At 45.7% G+C, this 9,346-nt stretch overlaps 1 long non-coding RNA gene across 1 annotated transcript; it reads left to right on the forward strand.

The window, feature by feature from the left end:
- Positions 1 to 5,040: 5,040 nt before the first annotated feature.
- LOC144144834 (uncharacterized) lies at positions 5,041 to 9,047 on the forward strand. The gene is made up of 3 exons (XR_013317346.1): positions 5,041 to 5,200; positions 6,930 to 6,978; positions 8,808 to 9,047. It is a non-coding gene; the product is annotated as an uncharacterized LOC144144834 (long non-coding RNA).
- Positions 9,048 to 9,346: the final 299 nt, after the last annotated feature.

Here is a 9,346-nt window from a genome sequence, read left to right on the forward strand (position 1 = left end):
GTGGGAAGAGCACCATGTACCTTGCGTTCCGCCCGCAGGGTCGTGGTATCGAAACCAGGCGCAGATAACTATTATTTTTTTGTATAGTGTAGGGGGAGGGGTGTGGACCTGTTGTTGAGAGCGAGGAGGGTAGCGTGATGCGGGAGAGGAGGAGTGGGGGAGAGGGCGCACCTGCGCGCTGAGCTGTTGCGGACGGACGGCGGACGCTACATGTGAGTTAAAGAAATGCTCTGCATTTAAAAATCTCCAGCCTAGCGTACCTCGGCGACTGCGCCGCGTCAAGTTGAGTTGAGTCTGCTCGTGGTTCGATCTCCGCGTTTCGGCACCAGCATGTGGAGGATCCAAGAGGGAAGGCCGACCAGATACACGTTCTCGTAAGACGCTGGAACGCATTGTGAGCTGGGCAGTGGCCGCAGCTTCGCCTTCCTCTTCACCCCAGCTATCGCCGTCTGCCTGTGCTCATCTCCTTTATTTATGTTGATGCTTTGGCGAGTTGGTGTTCCATAATCTTGAATTCACAGCGCAAAGAAGAAACGAGGACGAAAGGAGGGCACGACACACAGCGCCTGTGTGTCGTGCCCTCCCTTTCGTCTTTTATTTATAAAACCGACTAAACGAAAGGAAATAAGTAGACATTTGTTTCAAAAGCGGCTGCTTTTTATAATATACTGGTTAAATTATGTATATATTCATCAGTACTTGCAGACGGGTAAACACACTATTTATACGTGGTATACCGCGTCAAAATAGGATTCCGCCACATGATTTCTGTTATCATGAGTTTAATCTCTAGGATCATTACCATCAATGTGGTTTTTTATTCCACATTCACAAACATGGTCTCGTTACAAGTTAGCAAGCAGAAACGGTTTCGCATCATGATTACCTACTTGCTTTGGTCCAGCATTGCTCTCTCGAAGCATAGTTTTTTGTATTGGGATAGATAGTGATCGATTAACGCTTTGTGAGAACTGTTGTTGTTCTTCTCTTTCTTAAGAGCTTGCTGGTAACTTGCTTAGAGCCATAATCTATTCGAAAACAAGTTATCACTCTGCTGCACGTATCGTTACGGGGTGGCGAGGCCACGCGTGCAAGAGCCTAAAATAGAAGATGCTTCTACTTTGGGCTCTGTTTCCAGACTGCTTTTATTAGGAGAATCTCGAGATGAAGGAAAAAAGAAGTATACATAGAAAAGAATGGGGAGGGTTGCTGCACGCATCCACCGCAACGCAAGCGTCCTTCTCGGAGCGGGCGGGGCGGGATAGTCGTGTTCATTTCCAAGCGTTCACACACAGACACACACACACACACACACACACACACACACACACACACACACACACACACACACACACACACACACACACACACACACACACACACACACACACACTGCCCTCGCAGGTCGTAGCACATTCATAACACTCGACCGCCGGCGTCTTCCGGGCAACAGACGCTCTCCGAATGGGCCTCCCTGAACCCCGGAGGCCGTTTCAAAGGCGCCCACGGCGGTCGTACGAGGTGTCGCGTGACGTGATCCAGCCGCTTTACGTGATTCACTGGAGGCAGGCAAGCTATGTGAACTTCGTCTGCGTGTGGCGCCGACGCTTCTTCTGTCTGGTCTCTCGCGTTGGCTGCAGCTCCTTACAATAAAGTACAACAAAAACTATGCGGAAAAGCTAAGCGCGAATGAATTTAGGTTTTCGATAGGGCTGTTTAGGCTAACATCACCACTTTGTTTGCATTAGCTGGAAGGCCATCTAATGCCACATACACACTCCTCAAGGCATCGTTGATATATCAGCGAATAGTCTTGGGAGTAAAAAACAGAAAGTAAGAGTTTTCCTACTCGGGAAACTTGTACGAACCCTGAAGCTGTGCAAAATTCACATCGCGGACATGATTACAGTGAGCACACGTATCTATCTTTCACGTTAATTGAATATGGCGCTTTATACGTCTTTGTTATTACTTATGGGTAATTGGAAATACTTCAGTGTATCCCAGCAGAAAAAAACACCGTGTCCGTTTCCGCAATCTAGAAGCTAATTTGTTAACCACAGAGGGTACTTCTTTATCGTTTGAAACTTAGTATGACCTAAATATGGCCTGTAAATAATCCAAGCGAAATAATGGAGCTGCCCGAGCTGCGAACAAAAAATAATTGTTTTTCCAAAAGTTTGGATTCGCCAAGAGTTCCGCCATTAGGAGTTTAGCATTCGCGATAAAGTTGCAATTGATGCAAGGCGTTGATTTTGTCCCAGATGCGTTGAATGGCGGAAAAATCCGTAGAATAATAGCCAGAAACAGCTTTGCTCGAAACGTTAGAATGCGTTCCTGAGGAACCTCTGATAGATCCACTTCTCGCGCAGTGCGTGTGATATATATTGTCGCGAAGCCGAGGTCTGTTGATGTTTTCTGTTTGTTTTGAACTGTGCTCGCCGCCAAGGCTCTTACTTCCAAGTGTTGTGTGTGAAAACGCTTCGGACGCGGCTGGGCCCTGGCCCCTTTTTTCTGAGAAACGGCTCCGGCGCGTGGTTTTCCGTCGGCCGACCGGGAGACGGCCCGTCTCGGGTTGCCGCGCGCGGTGGCGTCTCCGACCCCCCCCCCCCCCCCCCCCCCCTTGCGTCTACGCGGGCCGCTCTGTGCTCCGAGCCCTCGGTCTGGTTCAAACGACCGCCTGTCTTTTCCCTTTCGAGTTTGTATACCTTTACTTTATTCTCAACAGTAATTGTTTTGCCAGAAACGGGCGCCTTCGAGTTTGCACTTGGTGTCTTCTGTGTTTGATTTTTTCCTTTTCACTTTGGCGGGTACATGTGTGATTGGAGCTAAGAAGCGTCTTCCCGATTGGCTGTAGAAAGCCTTGTTTCACGCGTCCGTACGCTGCAGGATACACGTTTTCCCCCAATACGTCACCCACCGGACCGCTTGAAGCGAATATAACGCGGCGTCTCCGGCTATTGAGGGAGGCGGGCGACCTGCACCAGGACTCACTTCAGAAACTCTGCCGCCCGTCGTCGTGCCCTCCCGCCAGGAGACCGAGATCGAGTCAGCCGTGTCCCGCTAAGTGCTTTTGATCTATTGACCGTCCTTCTCATTCATGTAACAAGTGTATACGTTCTGATCCTTATGTGCTAAATGTCATCGATGTTACCAGTAAATAAAATATGTTAACTTTAAATTTATTCAACGCCTTGACTGCTTCACTCCGATCGGCATGCTACCGCAGCGGCAGGCATTGGACCAAATTAAGCCGTTACAATATACCGGCGAGCGAGGCTATGACTGTGTCGTCTCTCAGCGCTATTGCGGTGACTAGTTTCAACGAACGGTGCCCGCAGCCACGGTGCAAATATTGCTTCAGATTTGTAAATTCAATCTTAGTGCCACCAAATGGAGAATGAGGGGTCTGCGGATGTTGGTAACAGCGTTTGCATCTTGCAAGACGCGGCACTGCGTCGCTGACACACCTCTCGCGTTTCAATACCGTCAATTCGCAGCTGTATGTTGACTTCTGCATGCCACAATGTCAATTCGGCGTAACATTTGTTTCAAATTTATGTAAATATTATATGCGCTTTCTAGCTCAGCTATTATGTGGCTGGATCGTAGTCGCAGGCTTGGAGATGGATAATGGGTGGTAATCGCAGTCGGGGCTTCCTGAAGCCAGACGAACGATGGCTCTTTATTCTGGGTTTGCGGGGAGCAATACCAAAATGAGCAGCTGCACCGTTGCTTTGCTCTAGCAATACCAAAATGAGCAGCTGCACCGTTGCTTTGCTCTTCCGTGTTCATTGGCAGTGGTTTCGGTTGCCCGTCCACACTAGTACTAGGTATGCTTTACTCAGCTCTACAAAGAATGTCTCGCACAAAGGACAGAGGCCTTGAATTACAGAAGAAATGATGCACCAGCTTCTGACTTTCCTTGCCCAACATTAAGTGGAAAAGCCGGAAGCACTGAAGTGTTACGACTCTCTTTCTGAAAGAAGGATAATTGCAGGCTTCGTTTATCGGGTAGATCTAGTTACACTACTATGGGTGGCGGTAACCCATTTCTCTTTCTATAAGACATGTTGTCTTCGCGGTTTTATTACTTGGACGAGGGGCACGTTTGAGTATATCAAGCCGCTCCGCTTATGTGGGACCCAGAAGAATACTGGTAAGCCGTTCGGAACCGTGCGCGGTTATTTTTCCGTTCAAAATACTGAATGTCACGAAAACAAGCAAATTATTGTATGCTTTTTGCGCTTCAGTCGGCTGTACCTAGGGGATAATGTAATATCTAAGCCGTTGTACGGTACTGTTATGCACTCCCAATACACGCACGCAGTCCGAAGCACCAGGGCCCGCAGTCAGCAGATATTCACGCACGTACCGCTACGAACAAATAAAACGCGAAAACGAAAAAAATGACCATCACACATATATAGCGCGAATTGTTCCAATGCAGAGCCAAGTGAGCATTGGCCTAATTATAAAAACAAAGTTTGGAAATGTGTCCCTCCAAGCATCAAAATAGCGCCCCTATATTCTACTTCAACGAACAGTACGTTTCAATTTAGCGTGTTCAGGTTCATATCTTCATGTTGGGATTTCAGTTATCTATGAATATACAAACCTGCACAACTAACCATGTAGCCGTTTCAGTGAGATCATAATTTTGGGCAGTAATCATGGGTAAAGCTACCAAAAATATACTGCCTTCTTTCACTGCTTTGGCCTGGGCACGAAAACAAAAATCACATGGATAAAAAAAACAACTTTTGGGGTCATTTGGCGGCTGCTGGGTGAGCGACGAACTGTTTATGCCGGGACTGTTTCAAGCGCATATATCTTGTTTCAGATACGCGTTCTCCAGTTCATACTAAAGCGAATACACTTTATCGCAAGCCTAGTAGCTTTCGGTGCCCTCTAGCCGCATGGATGACGCGTACTAGAAGGGAAGAAGTGTCCTTGAGACGAGTGTCTTGTTGCGACGGCTTTTGTGATGAGGCCAGAAGGTCTTTTGAGTTGTGTGGGTTCATTATCAGTGAAGACGTCTAGCTTTGGTGGCAACTGACTCCATAAAAGCGCGAGAACATCAAACTCAGAGTTCGTCTCCGCAAGAAGCAACGTTGTGTCCAGGAACGTTCTCCATTAAACGAGCAATGAGGCTGCAGGTGACGGGGATCGTGCTGGTTTTTCTCATCGCTGCGGGGAGGTAAGTAAGCCAGGGAAATTTAATCTTTTAGGCTCCACAGTTAGCACATTATTGAACAACTTTGCGTTAGCTATTTGAAACCTGTGTATGTCAAGACCAGGTAAAGCGCATGTGCTCGCTTTTCGATTTTTTTTTATAAACCCGTTGATTGATTGTTTGCGGGTTTTAGCTCACCGGGGCGTCATTTGGGCTTTTAGGCGCACCGTAGTGGGGTGCTACGGAATAATTTAGACCTCCTGGGGATACTTTACGTGTTCCGAAATCTAAACACCCGGACGCTTTACCTTTTCGCCTTCACCAGAACTGCAGCCGGGGCGTCTGGCATATAACCCGTGTCCGTAGCCGCCGAGCCAATGCGGCGGGTATTTTAAAGAAAATCTTTCTACCTCTCCCAGCCAACCGTTCTTTCGTGGCGTGCGGGACAAGAAACTACCAATGCGACTGGGGAGGCGGGAGCGCTGTTCACTCACGGAGCGCTATTAGCCAGCGGTTCCCGTGCACAGCCCAGCGGGCGCGTCGGCGGGACACTTCCGTCGGCTTTGTCGTCTGCTTTACAGACGGTGTTGGTCCTGTTTTGGCACAGCTTCGCGTCCATTGCGCGCTTCCGTCACACGGGTTGATTAACTTGTTCGACAGCACCTCCTGGGCAACCTGAAACCGACAGAAGTAATCGGTCGTACGGCAAAGATACGTTAAGGATTGGTTCGTAGGGCGGGAAAAAAATGTAGAGACCATTTACAGACATCTGGCCGTTAAGGAAGGCGGTTCTTTGCGCACTGCTTGTCACGAATGGAATTCCGTTTTATAACTTGGTGAATACGAATTCGGCTGTGTTTTAGCAGGTATTACAAAAGACGGATGGAGCAACTGGTTCTGATAAATAGTGGTTATAAAAGTTTCGTCACCTTTATCGCAATTTTCAAACGTTCGAAATAATTTAGTTGAAATATGTATAAATTGGGAGCCCAAACCTCACATGCCACATTGTTTAGGTGTCTGCGCTTGTATCTCACGGTGGTGTATCCGCTAGCTAGCACATCAGGATTGCTAGGTTCCACTGTCTCACCGTTCGAAACACGCTCCTCTCCGTTTTCTTTCTTTCTACTCACGGCCGGGTTACAGTGGCGGTGACCGCCGCTGTATTTGTAATACAGCGGCGAATTTGTAACACAGTATTTGTAATAACTTATAATTACCAAACACTTTTGTTGTTTTTTTTTGTTTTAAGTACTTATTCTGTTATGCTTTGCTCTACGTTAAAATTTAGACCTTTCAAACTATTCCAAACTCTGTGAGAGCAGGCGAATACGGGAAAATGTGAAAAGTATTCACATTTGATAACGTAATTTTTCCTAAAAAATACGTCAGTTTGATTCAGTGTTGTTAATTTATAGCTCGCTTAGCTTGCTAGAATGACCATATGGTGTATGTGCATGCATTGCTGATTGTGTAGTTGAGTTTTTTTTGTTGTTTCGAAATGTGTCGTACGAAAACAGAATTATTGTTTTATGCCCTCACTTAAAAAAACGGAAAGGCAGTTTCCGTACCTTGCGGTCAAATGAAACTACTTGGACTTTAAGAGCATCCTTGTTCTTTGGTTTTTACAAACTGCTTGGAATAGACTGACATTGTCCTTGACAATAAGCCTATTTTTACACAGCGCGGCTTGTCTCATTATAAGGACAAGAGCCAAGCGATTTGTACAAAGGATGTATTTTAATATTTTCAGCGCATCGTGGGATGCCAGTTACGGAGAGCACGCTCGGTGTCTTGCATACGTACGTTCAACGATTTTACGTTTTTCCGTGCATTTTAAAAACCATACCAGGGTCCATCCTACTGCGCGCTTATAAGCCCATTACTCTCTCAATCTTTCCTGTAGATGGTGGCTTTTAGGCAAGTTGTTTTAGGCGCTTACTTCACCAGTCATTGGAATACGTAGTAGCAATTGTTGTTTCTAGAAGTGCTCATCTCAACAAGCATTTTCGTAGACGAAAAACGTACCAGCCCTGTCGGGGGGGCCTTTATTTATACAAAAAATGAATAAAAATGAAATAATATAATTAGTTCATAAAAATAAATAAAAAACATGTTTTAATTTATCTAGATCTCACTAGATTGCGCTAGATGTCTAACAAACGAGTCAGGATTTCAGTGCACCAGTGACGCATTTCCAACGTAAGCAAACGTGGCCGTTAAAACATTTGTATAAAATTTCAGAACCTTTCCCATTTGAACACTATGCTTTTGGTCCGTGGGCAGTGAATTGTGAAGTCTCATAGGAACTTGATGATGTGAGACGGCCCATCCTACCGGCTCTTTTCGTAATCCTCTGTGTGTAAAATTACTTCCTCCTCTTCCTTGCCAAATACCCCCTTATTTCGTCATGCTCACACTGTGTTGCTGATTTATATCTTTAAGGACTCGTGTCAGAGAAAACGACGACGCTAATTTGGGTGACTTTATACAATTAAATCACGCAAAAGATCTGTAGCGAAGTAACTAAAAACTGACACAAATGTCCGAGTTTTTTCGTTGTAGCTCAATATGGTAGCACCTCCCGCTCACATGAAGTTCAGATATAGGTTTTTTGGAGAGTGGCAACTCTTAGTATGGATGTGACGGTTAACTGAAAGGAACATATTTTCGGAACAGGCAAAGCTTCAGAACACTTTTCTGAAAGTTGAAAGTGTAAACAACCTACCATGCCATCCGCTGAGCTGCTAAAATGCGAACGAGTTCAACTACTTTTCCGCCCTGAAATTGGTCAAGAATCCAAAAAAAAGCATTTAGAGCGAATTCACAGGCTAGCATACGACGGGTAAAGCAGCAGCGCAATCTGTTATTGCCGCACCATCAACACAATTTTCTAAAATATTACAAGCACGCGTGGAGAAACTGCAGAGCTAGTATTGTCACATGGTGCTTAAGAATAATTCCAGAGCCTCAAATTAGCGCACATACCTCTGCGCATCCTTGTCTCGGTTTTCATATTCCCTACGACCCAAGGCGTTTCCTAAAGACCCTTTGAATAGAAGAAAGACCGGTACGAAATACCCCATACAGCCCATGTCTACAATCCGGGAGGATACTTTCAGTCGTTAAAACGGATGGATGGACTGAATTAGGCGGCCGAGTGGACAAACACTGTGTCCGCACCGGCTTAGACCGGATCATGCTACTTAAAAGTAGTGATGAGCGATACGCAAAAATGACTGCCTATGAATAATCACGGGCTGCTGCCTACAACAAAAATTTCCCTTGGAGAATAAACTCGTGCCTTTCCATTTTTTGGTGACTACATCGCTCAGTACACTCTGTACTTTTATTCTGCACTCTTTTGTGCTTTGTGTATTGTCATGACTACTTCACTGCAAAGCACAATGATTTCGACATATCACGGAAGTATTCTATACTTTGTGTAGATCACAAGTGGAAAAAGTTATTGACCGGATAAATTGAAAAGGCAAAGCGTTATAAAAGACAAGGTGTATGTTTGAAAGCTTCAAGGACAGCATCGTTTGTCACAACGAGAAACTACACAGCAATAATGAGCGCCTAATGAATGAGAGAAGGTTTTTGACATGTTGTGTGTTACGTTCAACAGTGCACTCCGGCGGAAGATGACTGCGGGGAGGGTTGCCGCTGCTTCGCTAGAGGTGACATACCCAATGGAACCCACGGGTACTGCCTGGATCCAGCCAAGGCCCTTCCAGAGCACTTTGTGAACCTCGGAAAGGCCGAAAACTGAGTCCGATATTGCCCTGTCTGTATTATTAGGGTGTAGATTCAACTCCAGATTTGAGAAATAAAAAGTACCTTCCATACAGGCAAAAAAAGCTGAAGCTGCAATGCGGCAAAAGACGTTTCGTTGCTCACATGATCTTGACGGCTCAAACCATTTTTTTCTGCGTTGACTCTCTACAATAGGAGAGAAGATGCATATGGAAGGGATGCAAGATACAGAGCCTAAGTGCCTCGTACATCCAACGCGAAAAACTGGCCGGCAAACATACAATCAATATAAAAGTCACACCTTTGCACATAACGAGACGCTGTTTGCTTGAGACAGTAAGACAGATTTGGTGAAATCAAAATTAAGTACCAACATAAATATGAAGGTTTAACAACGACAAAGAGAACAAT

The sequence above is a fragment of the Haemaphysalis longicornis genome, unplaced genomic scaffold (genome assembly GCF_048455015.1).
Source record: "Haemaphysalis longicornis isolate Haplotype H1 unplaced genomic scaffold, Haemaphysalis longicornis Haplotype H1 scaffold_7, whole genome shotgun sequence".
Lineage (NCBI taxonomy): Eukaryota > Metazoa > Arthropoda > Arachnida > Ixodida > Ixodidae > Haemaphysalis > Haemaphysalis longicornis.